This window comes from Rana temporaria, chromosome 5 (assembly GCF_905171775.1).
Source record: "Rana temporaria chromosome 5, aRanTem1.1, whole genome shotgun sequence".
NCBI lineage: Eukaryota > Metazoa > Chordata > Amphibia > Anura > Ranidae > Rana > Rana temporaria.
The window spans coordinates 143,526,857-143,538,751 of record NC_053493.1 but is presented as its reverse complement, the minus strand read 5'-3'; the positions used below and the strand labels follow the sequence as shown (position 1 = coordinate 143,538,751).

Sequence of the window (11,895 nt, the reverse complement as noted above, 5' to 3'; positions counted from 1 at the left end):
TTCACTCTCCTCACTATTGTCTCCTCTGTGTAAGGTTTGAATACTTATGGCTAAACCTTCACTTTTTCATTTATGTTCATTCATTTTCTACCCTTTTTAAAGGAGATTATCTGTGGACTTTTCAGCTGCAATTGACTGGTCCTTGATTTTTGCTGCAAACGACTATCCTTTGACTTTCTATCACCAGCTGATGTTTGCTTGCACTCAGACTGTTCATCTAGTTAAATACTCCATGTAAGTTGATCCCTTGCTTACACTTAATAATTTAGTTACCCATGTTCTCACTAACTTTATGAAGTATACTAAATCTATTCAAACACTTTTTTTTTTTTTCTCAGATGAATTGAGGTTCTTCAGTGCCCATGTTATTGTCTTATTTAATTCCCCTGTATTCACCTTGATTTTATTACGCTTCAAGGTATGGCTGTTTTACATATATTAACCCTATTGACTCTATTATGGATTTGTTTAATTAGTTGAAACAGATCATAATTTAATAACACATATTCTAACATAGATTCTTTTTCTTCTGTATTTTTAAGTCCTGTCAGTTGAACTTGGATTTCAATATCCACCCTGAGGGGGTTTTTCCTTGACTGGCTGTGCATGAAGCTAGGGTAGGTTTTATTTCTCCTACCTATGGAATTTTGCTGCCAGCCCCCTCTCATGGGCTGAACAGCATTGGCTGCTACCAGGCTGTGGATATATGCGCATTTGCTCCTATGAACTTTGGTTTCTCTTGCCCCGCCAGAGATCCCAGCCAAACTTTTGTTTGTACTCTATATACATGACATGTTTTGTTGAACATATATAATCGAAGTTCTTTTAGAGCTTATATTGTATGCATATGTTAAAATTGTTTTATTCTTTTTCATCTCTTTAGAGTAATCTAGAGAGACGATCTTGTCCTAATTCCCCTGAAGAAGCCAAGAGGCGAAACTAGTAGGGTCGACCTGATCGAAAAAATTATTTCTAGATCTTGCTCCCACAAAATAATTTATGCACTATCTGTATATTGAATTACTATATTTTGTAAAAATTGAATGAATAAACCTTTTTTATATATTTTTATATATACATACATACTTTGTCTGGTTTTCTTCATCGCACCGCAATAATCCCCCCAACTCTTCCAAAAAATTCCCCTCCTTTGAATCTATTTTGGGATGAGGTGCTGTATCCTTTTTTAGGACTCTCGATCACATACCCCCCAACTGGCCAAGCATGTCTCCAGACCTAAACCCTATTGAGCATCTGTGGGGCATCCTGAAATGGAAGTGGAGGAGCGTAAGGTCACTAACATCCACCAGCTCCGTGATGTCGTCATGGAAGAGTGGAAGAGGACTCCAGTGGCAACCTGTAAATCTCTGGTGAACTCCATGCCCAAGAGGGTTAAGGCAGTGCTGGAAAATAATGGTGGCCACACAAAATGTTGATACTTCGGGCCCAATTTGGGGGATTTCGGTTTGATGGTGTGAACAGCCATCAGACCAAAATCTCCCAGCGGACATGTCCGATGAAAACGGTCCGCGGACCGTTTTCATCGGACATGTTCTATCGTGTGTACAGGGCCTTAAGGTGTCAGCATACCAAGACATTTTGTACAATTTCATACTCTCAACTTTGTGGGAACAGTTTGGGGATGGCCCCTTCCTGTTCCAACATGACAGTGCACCAGTGCACAAAACAAGGTCCATAAAGACATGGACGAGCGAGTTTGGGGTGTAGGAACTTGGTGCAATGTATTTTTTTCTCTTAAACTTGATCATTGATCTAGTACAGTACTTCTCAACCTGGGGGTCGGGACCCCCCCCGGGGGTCGAATGATGATTTGCCAGGGGTCACCGAATCCTGGGCTGTTCCTGAAGCCTGCACCATTCTCCCAGCCTTTTTGCGGCTGCCCAGCAGGGCTCTTCGCAGTTGCCTGTTCAATTCACGGCATGGCTAGGGGGCAGAGACTAGAGGTCAGCTGACTGGTGAGAAAGGTGAAGTGGGAGGGGCTGGAGGAGACCCTATCTCCTGATTTAGGCATAGGTGCCACTGCTACGAGACACCATAAAGTTGGAGACACAGTGAAGCTGTAGGCACAGTGAGTAACACTACCTGTTATTATAATTGCCATTAAAAGGACACAGGGAGCGCTAAATGTCTGCGGGTTAGGGGCGCAAATTACTTGTCTTGCCTTGGGTGCTAGCAACCCACGCTACGAAAATAGTTTTACTGTTAGGGGTCCCCACAACTTGGGAAATTTTTCAATGGGTCAAGGCACTAGAAGGTTGAGAACCACTGATCTAGTAGGACACAGAAATCTCCTGGTTTGATTATTAAGGTTTTTGTGCGGCCAAAACTATTTTTTTTTTTTCATATTGGATACAGAAAGGAATACCTGGATCCTCTGAAATAAAACTTCTGTACAGTATCTATGGTTCGATAGCTTGGCCCTCCAAGTGGTTTAAACTGTAATTTTCTCACAGTACTCATTGAGCAAATATCCTGAATACAACTTCTGACAAAGAATTAGTTGCTAGAGAGAGTTTACAGATATTTATTAAAATACATCAAAACTTTATAAAATAAAATATGAAAATCAGGTCAAAATTGTTTTTATTAGAATTTTACAATACACAAGAACAAATGCTTGCTAAACACACACACTACACTTGATTACAAAATTCCTGTGTAATCCTTTACATATTTTTCTTAATGTTATAACATTAAGTTACTATCCCTAAAGAAACCCGTAAATGCTTTCAGATGTATCTAAAATCCATAGCCAGTGTCCATATATTTTCTTATCTTTGAAAATGAAAAACCTCACATCATTCAAATTCCACTGCAAAGGATCAGCCCCGGGAAAGAAATAAAACATACATAATTGTAAAATACATTCCAACTTATGTCAATAGGTGGAAGTGATTCACATCATAAATATGAATATTGTGGGATCAGGTGATTTAAAAAAAAAAAAAAAAAAGATGAAACATTTTACAAAGGATTAGAAGTAATTCCACCAATAACAAATGCTAGCCAAAGAATTATCATTTGATTGGCTGCATAGTGATTATAAAATATTTATGTTAAATATGTTAAAAAAAAAAAAGCTGAGGGACAATGATTGTTTTTATTTTTCGCTAAAGTAGATAAGCATTCTTTATACAGAAGGAACAGACATTTTTAAAGAGCCCGATAAACTTTTAATATTAGATCAGTCTATTTGCTAATAAACAAAAGTTCAGTACCTAATTCGTTCCGGAAACATGCTTGTAATCAGAGGCGGCGCTAGGCTTTGTGAGGCCTTAGACAAAACTTAGACATGAGGCCCCACTCACGCCCATAATGGGAAAAATAATTCAAGCCAGAAAAATGGCTGCAGAAAATGCATGGATCTAGCACACAGGTGATCAGCACCACTTCCAGGGCACCCTCCTCACCCTTCAGACATATCCAGCCAATGCAAGGGGGGGTGAGAAAGAGAAAGGGGTGATAGAGAGATCCGATGGCGCAGACATTAGTATTGATCACAGGCAAATTAGGCGGCCGGGAGGCCCCTGTGAGTGCAAGGCCTTAGGCGACCGCCTAATTTGCCTAATTAGAGAGCCTCTGCTTGTAATCCAAAGCACTCGTATATCAAGGTGAATTTCCCCATAAGAAATAATGAAAACTCAGATGATTTGTTCCACAACCATTTATTCATAAGTTCTTCATTCTATAGTCCTTATAAAATGATTAAAACTCCCCTTATATTTTTTTAAAACACACATATATGCAAATACATAGCATGCTTAACCACTTAAGCCCCGGACCATTTTGCAGCTAAATGCCCAGGCCAGGTTTTGCGATTCGGCACTGCGTCGCTTTAACAGACAATTGCGCGGTCGTGCGACGTGGCTCCCAAACAAAATTGGCGTCCTTTTTTCCCCACAAATAGAGCTTTCTTTTGGTGGTATTTGATCACCTCTGCGTTTTTTATTTTTTGCGCTATAAACAAAAATAGAGCGACAATTTTGAAAAAAATGCAATATTTTTTACTTTTTGCTATAATAAATATCCCCCAAAAACATATATAATTTTTTTTTTCCTCAGTTTAGGCCGATACGTATTCTTCTACCTATTTTTGGTAAAAAAAATCGCAATAAGCGTTTATCGATTGGTTTGCGCAAAATTTATAGCGTTTACAAAATAGGGGATAGTTTTATTGCATTTTTATAAAAAAATTTTTTTTACTACTATTGGCGGCGATCAGCGATTTTTTTCGCGACTGCGACATTATGGTGGACACTTCGGACAATTGTGACACATTTTTGGGACCATTGTCATTTTCACAGCAAAAAATGCATTTAAATTGCATTGTTTATTGTGAAAATGACAGTTGCAGTTCGGGAGTTAACCACAGGGGGCGCTGTAGGAGTTAGGGTACACCTAGTGTGTGTTTACAACTGTAGGGGGGTGTGGCTGTAGGACTGACGTCATCGATCGAGTCTCCCTTATAAAAAGGATCACTCGATCGATACGCCGCCACAGTGAAGCACGGGGAAGCCGTGTTTACATACGGCTCTCCCCGTTCTTCAGCTCCCGGGTAGCGATCGAGACGGAGCGGCTATAAACGAATAGCCGCTCCGTCGTCCCGGATCGCTCCCCGATCGGACCCCCCACCCGCTAGAAGGCAGGGACGTATATATACGCCCTTCTGCCTGTCCGTGCCATTTTGCGGATGTATATAGTCGTGCGGCGGGCGTTAAGGGGTTAAAGGAGTTGTAAATAAAACATTTTTTTTTGCTGAAATTACTGTTTACAGGGTATAGAGACATAATAGTTAACTGATTCCTTTTAAAAACGATTACAAATAGATAAAAATCAATCATATAATGTACCTGTAGTTTCTAGTTTCGTTTTTGCATGTTGTTTCCTGCCTCTGATGTACAGAGCAACAGAGCCAATACAGGGCAGTGATGGTTGGGAAAATGAAACTGATTGGTGCTGAGGGGTTTTAGACACACAGTAATCACACCTCCTTGATTAGTGACCACAGAGAGAAAGCTCCCAGTACTGTGGTTATCAGGAAACAGACAACCAGGAAGTGTGGAGATCAGAGAAGAATTACAGCAACTTGAGAGCAAAAATTAACAATGAGGACATGAAAACAGCACCGCATTAAGGTAAAGGAAGCTATTAAGATAAAAAAATAAATTCCTTTACAAACCCTTTAACCACTTGCTTACTGGGCACATATACCCTCTTCCTGCCCAGGCGAAATTTCAGCTTTCGGCACTGTGTCGCTTTAACTGACAATTGCGCGATCGTGCGACTTGGCTCCCAAACAAAATTTACGTTCTTTTCTTCCCACAGATAGAGCTTTCTTTTGGTGGTATTTGATTACCTCTGCAGTTTTTATTTTTTGCGCTATAAACTAAAAAAGAGCTACAATTTTGAAAAAGAAAAACACAATATTTTTTATTTTTTGTTATAATAAATATCCCAATTTATTTAATTTTTTAAAACATTTTCAGTTTAGGCCGATATGTATTCTTCTACATATTTTTGGTAAAAAACAAACAAAAAAAAAAGCAATAAGTGTATAGTGCTTGGTTTGTGCAAAAGTTATAGGGCCAGATTCACAAAGGAGATACGACGGTGTATCTCAGATACTCTGTCGTATCTCTCAGAGTATCTATGCGACTGATTCATAGAATCAGTTACGCATAGATAGCCCTAAGATCCGACAGGTGTAATTGTTTTACACTGTCGGATCTTAGGATGCAGTACCGCGGCCGCCGCTGGGGGGAGTTTGCATCGTAAACCAGCGTCGGGTGTGCAAATTAGGAGTTATGGCGATCCACGACGGATTTTCGCGTTCGCTACGTCGCCGCTAATCTACTTTCCCGTCGCAAAGTTAGTCGTCGTTTTTGGTGCCTTAACTTTAAACAGCAATCGTATTGCTGTATAAAGTATGGCCGTCGTTCCCGCGTCGAAATTTAAAAATTAACGTCGTTTGCGTATGCCGCCCGGGAATACGTAATTACGCTATGCGCGTCGCTGTTCGAAAAAATGACGTCACTGCGCGCAAAGCACGGCGGGAATTCCGAAACGGAGCATGCGCAGTAGGTCCGGCGCGGGAACGCGCCTAATTTAAATGGCACACGCCCATTTGAATTTGCCCGCGTTGCGCCGGACGTATTTACGATACACCGCCGCAAGTTTCCAGGTAAGTGCTTTGTGGATCGGGCACTAAAACTGGAAACTTTCGGCCGGGGTAAAACGTAAACGCGGACATCGCGGCCGCCAGGCACGCAGTGGCCGGAAAAGCCGAGGCCATCAATAGACATCCTCTCGGCACTGTAGAGCAACCTTGTGGCCGTCAATGTACAATGCCGGGGCTCCTAGAGGTTAAACATATTTACAATGTTGTCAACATCATTACATAATTTTAAATATTTAATTGCAAGAATTAAATATTTAAAATTATGTAATGATGTTGACAACATTGTAAATATGTTTAAGCATGCTATGTATTTGCATATATGTGTGTTTAAATTTTTTTTTTTTTTTTTTTTACAAAAAAATTAATAAATAACTTACTACTTTACATACTTTCAAGAAAACTGTGCCTCAAAAGTCCAATATAAGGGGAGTTTGGTTTTTCTCCATTTTTCACTGGATGTGGCACTTTAATGCTCAATATTGCCAACTTATACCTTTTTGTATTTAAAAAGATTATAGCAATGTGATAGGTTGTGTAACCATACAATGTCCATCCACAAATAGAAGCCTCCCCAAGGGGATTAGAAGCAAAATACAGCAGGAGCTACAGAGTATAAAAGAGAAGAGAGGCGCCTCTAAGGCCCCGTACACACGACCAAACATGTATACTGAAACTGGTCCGCGGGCCAGTTTCAGCATACATGTTCGGTCGTGTGTAGGCGTGAGCGGGCCGAATTCCAGCAAACATTTGCCCGCCGGGCCTTTTCCCAGCAGACAAATATTCCTGGACGTGTTTTAAAACCGTCCGCTGGAATCCTGCCCGCTCGGACATGTACGGTCGTCAGTACAGACCTACCGTACATGTCCGAGCACCCGCCGTCCCTCGCATGCGTCGAATAACTTTGACGCATGCATGGAAGCCTTTAAATGGCAGGCCCGCCCACGTCGCCGCGGCGACGACGCGGACACGCCCCGCGTATTGTTTACGCGCGGACTTCTGTACGATGGTTAGTACAACCATCGTACAGAAGCCCTCTGGCAGGCATGTACGGTGAAAACGGTCCGACGGACCGGTTTCATCGTACATGTTTGCTCGTGTGTACCGGGCCTTAGTGTAGCAATATGGTTACATTTAATTGAAGGTACAACATTTAGCAACTCACATGGTTGATGAATAAAAGAGGCACATCTAAGTATGCAGGCATCCAGAGTAAAGCGATCCACATAGACCATGCTCCGCACCGCCGGCTCTCACCGCTGTCAGTCTGCAGTCCTGACTGGGAAGACTACCCTGCAGTGGAGCAATCTGAAATCGAGAATTGAAGCGCTTGTGGAGTGCAGCGTGAAAGGGATGACATTGATGGCGGGGCGGAGGACGGTTTATGTGGATCGCTTTACCCCGGATGCCTGCATACTTAGATGTACCTGTTTTAATCATCAACCATGTGAGTTGCTAAATGTTGTACCTTCATTAAATAGTTGTGACATGACATGACATGTACTGTATATCAAGTCAAGTTTTATAAAAAAAAATGTGCTTGTTTTGCAAAACACTCTTAAACCAAGTTACTCTCAATCCAAGATTTTACTGTACCTGCAAAGCAGATCATTTATTTATACTGTACATTGACAATGTACCAGTGGCTGTGCGTCGATAGTGGGTGCAGGAGCGCCGCCCCCTCTCTCCTACACCGCCACTAAAACAATACAATACAATGCATTTCATGAATCCATGTATTGTCGCCAGCGCCGCTGCCGCCCAATATTCAGATGGTCGGCCCCCTAGTGAGCGCCAGCCATCTGAATAACAGCAGTTGACTTTGGAAATGTCTATCAGAGCCAGCAGGCTGTAATCGGCTTCCAAATAGTTAACCAAGGGACGCATGTCTCAGCCAATCAGGTTCACTGGGTCTGGTTACCGGTAACCTGATTGGCTGAAGCGTCATCGAGGGCAGGAGAAGACATCGAGGGACGGTGGAGGGAGGATGGCTGACCCGAAAAATGTAAGTGCTGGGCGGGGGAGAGGGGGGGTCAATCTGTCAGCAATTTACAGGGCAAACTGGCTGATTTTGAGGGGGCAAACTGGTCGGCAATTGATGGGCATAGTGGCGACAATTGATGGACACAGTGGCTGCGTTTGATGGCATGGCGCAGTGGTGACGATTGATGGGCGCAGTGGCTGCGTTTGATGACATGGCACAGTGGCTGTGTTTGAATGCATGGCACAGTGGCGACAAATGATGGCACAGTGGCGAAAATTGATGGCACAGTGGCTGTGTTTGATGGCATGGCACAGTGGTAACAATTGATGTGAAAGTGGCTGTGTTTGAAGGCATGGCACAGTGGCGAAAATTGATGGCACAGTGGCGACAATTGATGGCACAGTGGCTGCTTTTGATGGCATAGCACAGTGGCTGCGTTTGATGGCACAGTGGCGACAATTGATGGAACAGTGGTGACAATTGATGGCATGTCACAGTGGCGACAATTGATGGCACAGTGGCGACAATTGATAGGCAACAGCGGCTGAATTTGATGGCACAGTGGCGACAATTGATGGGCACAGTGGCTGCGTTTGATGGACACAGTGGCTGCAATTGATGGGCACAGTGGCTGCAATTGATGGGCACAGTGGTGGCTATAGATGGGCACAGTAGCTGTGTTTGATGGGCACTGTGAGGCTGCAATTTTTTTTTTTTTGTTTGTTTGCGCCCCCCCAAAAATTTTGAGCACCAGCCGCCACTGCAATGTACATAGCTACTATTAATCTTTGTTGTTATTTTTTTTCCTTTATCTTAAATGCAACGCAACCAGTATTTGTAAAAGTTATTTAGTTACTCAACATTTATTTAGCCTATACTCTGGAATATTTTTGATATTTTTGTGTACTACAAGTCTTCTGGCTGGGCAAAACTGATTCAGTCATATTTAGGAGTGGCATCTTAGTACAGGTTTATCAGCACCAAAAACATTTGTCCCTAAAAGTTGATAATAGTAGAGCACAAAAATGTTTTATGGTTTTATAGAGATTTTTCCAGGTGATCCAAGTCTGTTTTTTTTCAACCTACTTTACCAGACCATGCTGCTCAGACAAAGTATCAGTTAGAGGGTTGAGACAAACCATTTAGCAATAACAGGGGTGCTTACAATGGTCAGCTTTTATTCATTTTTGTAAAAAAATTATCCCAAAAGGAACAAAAAAACTGTTTGCCCTAACTGCTTATAAAGTGTTAGCTGAAGTTCAGAGTAAATTTTTAGGCTGGGTTCATAAAATTGTGAATTTAAAGCGTTTTTAAGCGCATCCAATACGCATAAGGCCCGTACACACCATAGAATCCATCCGCAGATAAATCCCAGCAAATGGGTTTCAGCGGATAGATCCTATGGTGTGTACACGCCAGCGGATCTGTTTCCGCGGATATATCTCCCCTGGGATGGATTCCAGCAGATCGAATATTTGCTGACATGCAGAACATATCCATCTGCTGGAGTCCATCCCAACGGATGGATCCGCTGGTCTGTACAGACTCACCGAATCCATCCGTCCGAAGGGATCCCCCGCATGCGTCGTAATGATTAGACGCATGCGTGGAATTCCTTATATGACAGCGTCGCGCACGTCGCCGCGTCATAATCGCGGCGACGGCGCGACACGTCATCGCCAGAGGATTTCGGTGCGGATTTCAATGCGATGGGTCAATGCTAGGGCCTACACACGACCGGATCTGTCCACTAGAACTGGTCCGGCGGACCAGTTTCAGCGGATCGATCCGGTCGTGTGTACGGGGCCTAAGGCCCCATACACACGAAAGGATTTGCGCGGATTTCCATGCGATGGAGTGTACTCACCATCGAATCGAAATCTGCGCCGAAATCCTCTGGCGATGACGTGTCGCGCCGTCGCCGCGATTATGACGCGGCGACGGCGCGACACGTCATCGCCAAAGGATTTCGGCGCGGATTTCGATTCGATGGTGAGTACACTCCATCGCATTGAAATCCGCGCAAATCCTCGAGAGGATTTATCCGCGGATACGGTCCGCTGGACCGTATCCGCGGATAAATCCTCTTGTGTGTATGGGGCCTAAGGCCCCGTACACACGACCGGATCGATCCGCTGAAACTGGTCCACCGGACCAGTTCCAGTGGACAGATCCGGTCGTGTGTAGGCCCGAGCAGACAATTGTCCCGCGGATCGGACAGTTTCCAGCGGATAAAAATCTCTTAGCATGCTAAGAAATCTGTCTGCTGGAATCCCGTCCGTTGGACGTGTTCGGTCGTCTGTACAGACTCACCGGACACGTCCGACCGACCGCCATCCCTCGCATGCGTCGTACTGATTCGCGCATGCGTGGAAGCATTGAACTTCCAGGGCCGCGCACGTCGCCGCGTCATCGTCGCGGCGATGGCATGGCCACGCCCCGCGTATTGTTTACGCGCGGATTTCTGTCTGATGGTGTGTACAGCCATCAGACAGAAATCTCCGGGCGGACATGTCCGCCCGTGTGTACGGGGCCTCACACTACCCTATCCCCAGAATAACACTGCTGCTGTGCAAAGATGCCTGCTTCACTACTTCATTCAGAATGCAGACACTCAAAAGCTGGACAGTCATTAAGCATATTTTTTTGTGCAACCAGCGGGTTGAACAACTAAAAAAAAGGGGCAGATCCAGATAGAAATAGATGGGCACAGCGTATGAGAGATACGCCAAGCCGCTGTAACTTACTTTTGGCCGGTTCGAATCCCCAAAGAATTTGCGCCGTAAGTTACGGCGGCGTAGTCTATCTCTGGCGGCGGAATTCAAATCGGCGATTAGGGGGCGTGTTTCATTTAAATGAAGCGCGTCCCCGCGCCGAATGAACTGCGCATGCTCCGTTTCTAAATTTCCCGCCATGCATTGCGCTAAATGACGTCGCAACGACGTCATTTTTTTTAACTTAGACGTGAATTACGTCCATCCCGATTCACGGACGACTTACGCAAAAAAAAATAAAAAATTCAAAATAAACGCAGGAACGACGGCCATACTTAACATGGCGGGTCTAACTATAAGCGACGAAATACCAGCTTTAACTATACGCCGGAAAAAGCCGACTAGAGACGCCGTAAAAAAAATACGCCGGCCGCTGGTACGTTCGTGGATCGTCGGAAATAGCTAATTTGCATACCCGACGCGGAAACGACGTGAACGCCACCCAGTGGACGCCGAAGTATTGCATCTTAGATCCGAAGGCGTGCGAGGACGTACACCTGTCAGATCTAACCCAGATGCCGTTGTATCTTGGTTTGAGGATTCAAACAAAAGATACGACGCAGGTAATTTGAAAGTATGCCGGCGTATCAGTAGATACGCCGGTGTACTCGCTCTGCGGATCTGCCCCAAAGACTCTACCCCGCCCCCTCCCCCATCCACACAATCAAGGGGGATGGGGCAATCACTCTGTGTTATTGTGTTATTGTGTACTGATGGCGGGGAGACTTCACTGATCAGTGCTGCCTGCTATAGCCTGCGGCAGTGTTCATTCGGGAAAAACCCATCCTGCTGGTTTTACAGAAGCCATTCAGTAGATTGACCTTTGTACAACCAGCCATCCCATAGATGGATCGACATTTAGCTGCTCCTTGGTGAGCTGGATGAATTTCAATCCATGTACGGCAGCCCTAAGACAAGAAGTGTGTTACTAGCTGGATCGC

The 11,895-nt window shown here is 44.2% G+C and overlaps 1 long non-coding RNA gene across 1 annotated transcript; it reads left to right on the top strand.

Annotated features, from left to right (window-relative positions):
• The first annotated feature begins 364 nt into the window (after positions 1 to 364).
• LOC120940379 lies at positions 365 to 985 on the top strand. The gene is made up of 3 exons (XR_005749423.1): positions 365 to 418; positions 543 to 617; positions 884 to 985. It is a non-coding gene; the product is annotated as an uncharacterized LOC120940379 (long non-coding RNA).
• The last annotated feature ends 10,910 nt before the right edge of the window (positions 986 to 11,895 follow it).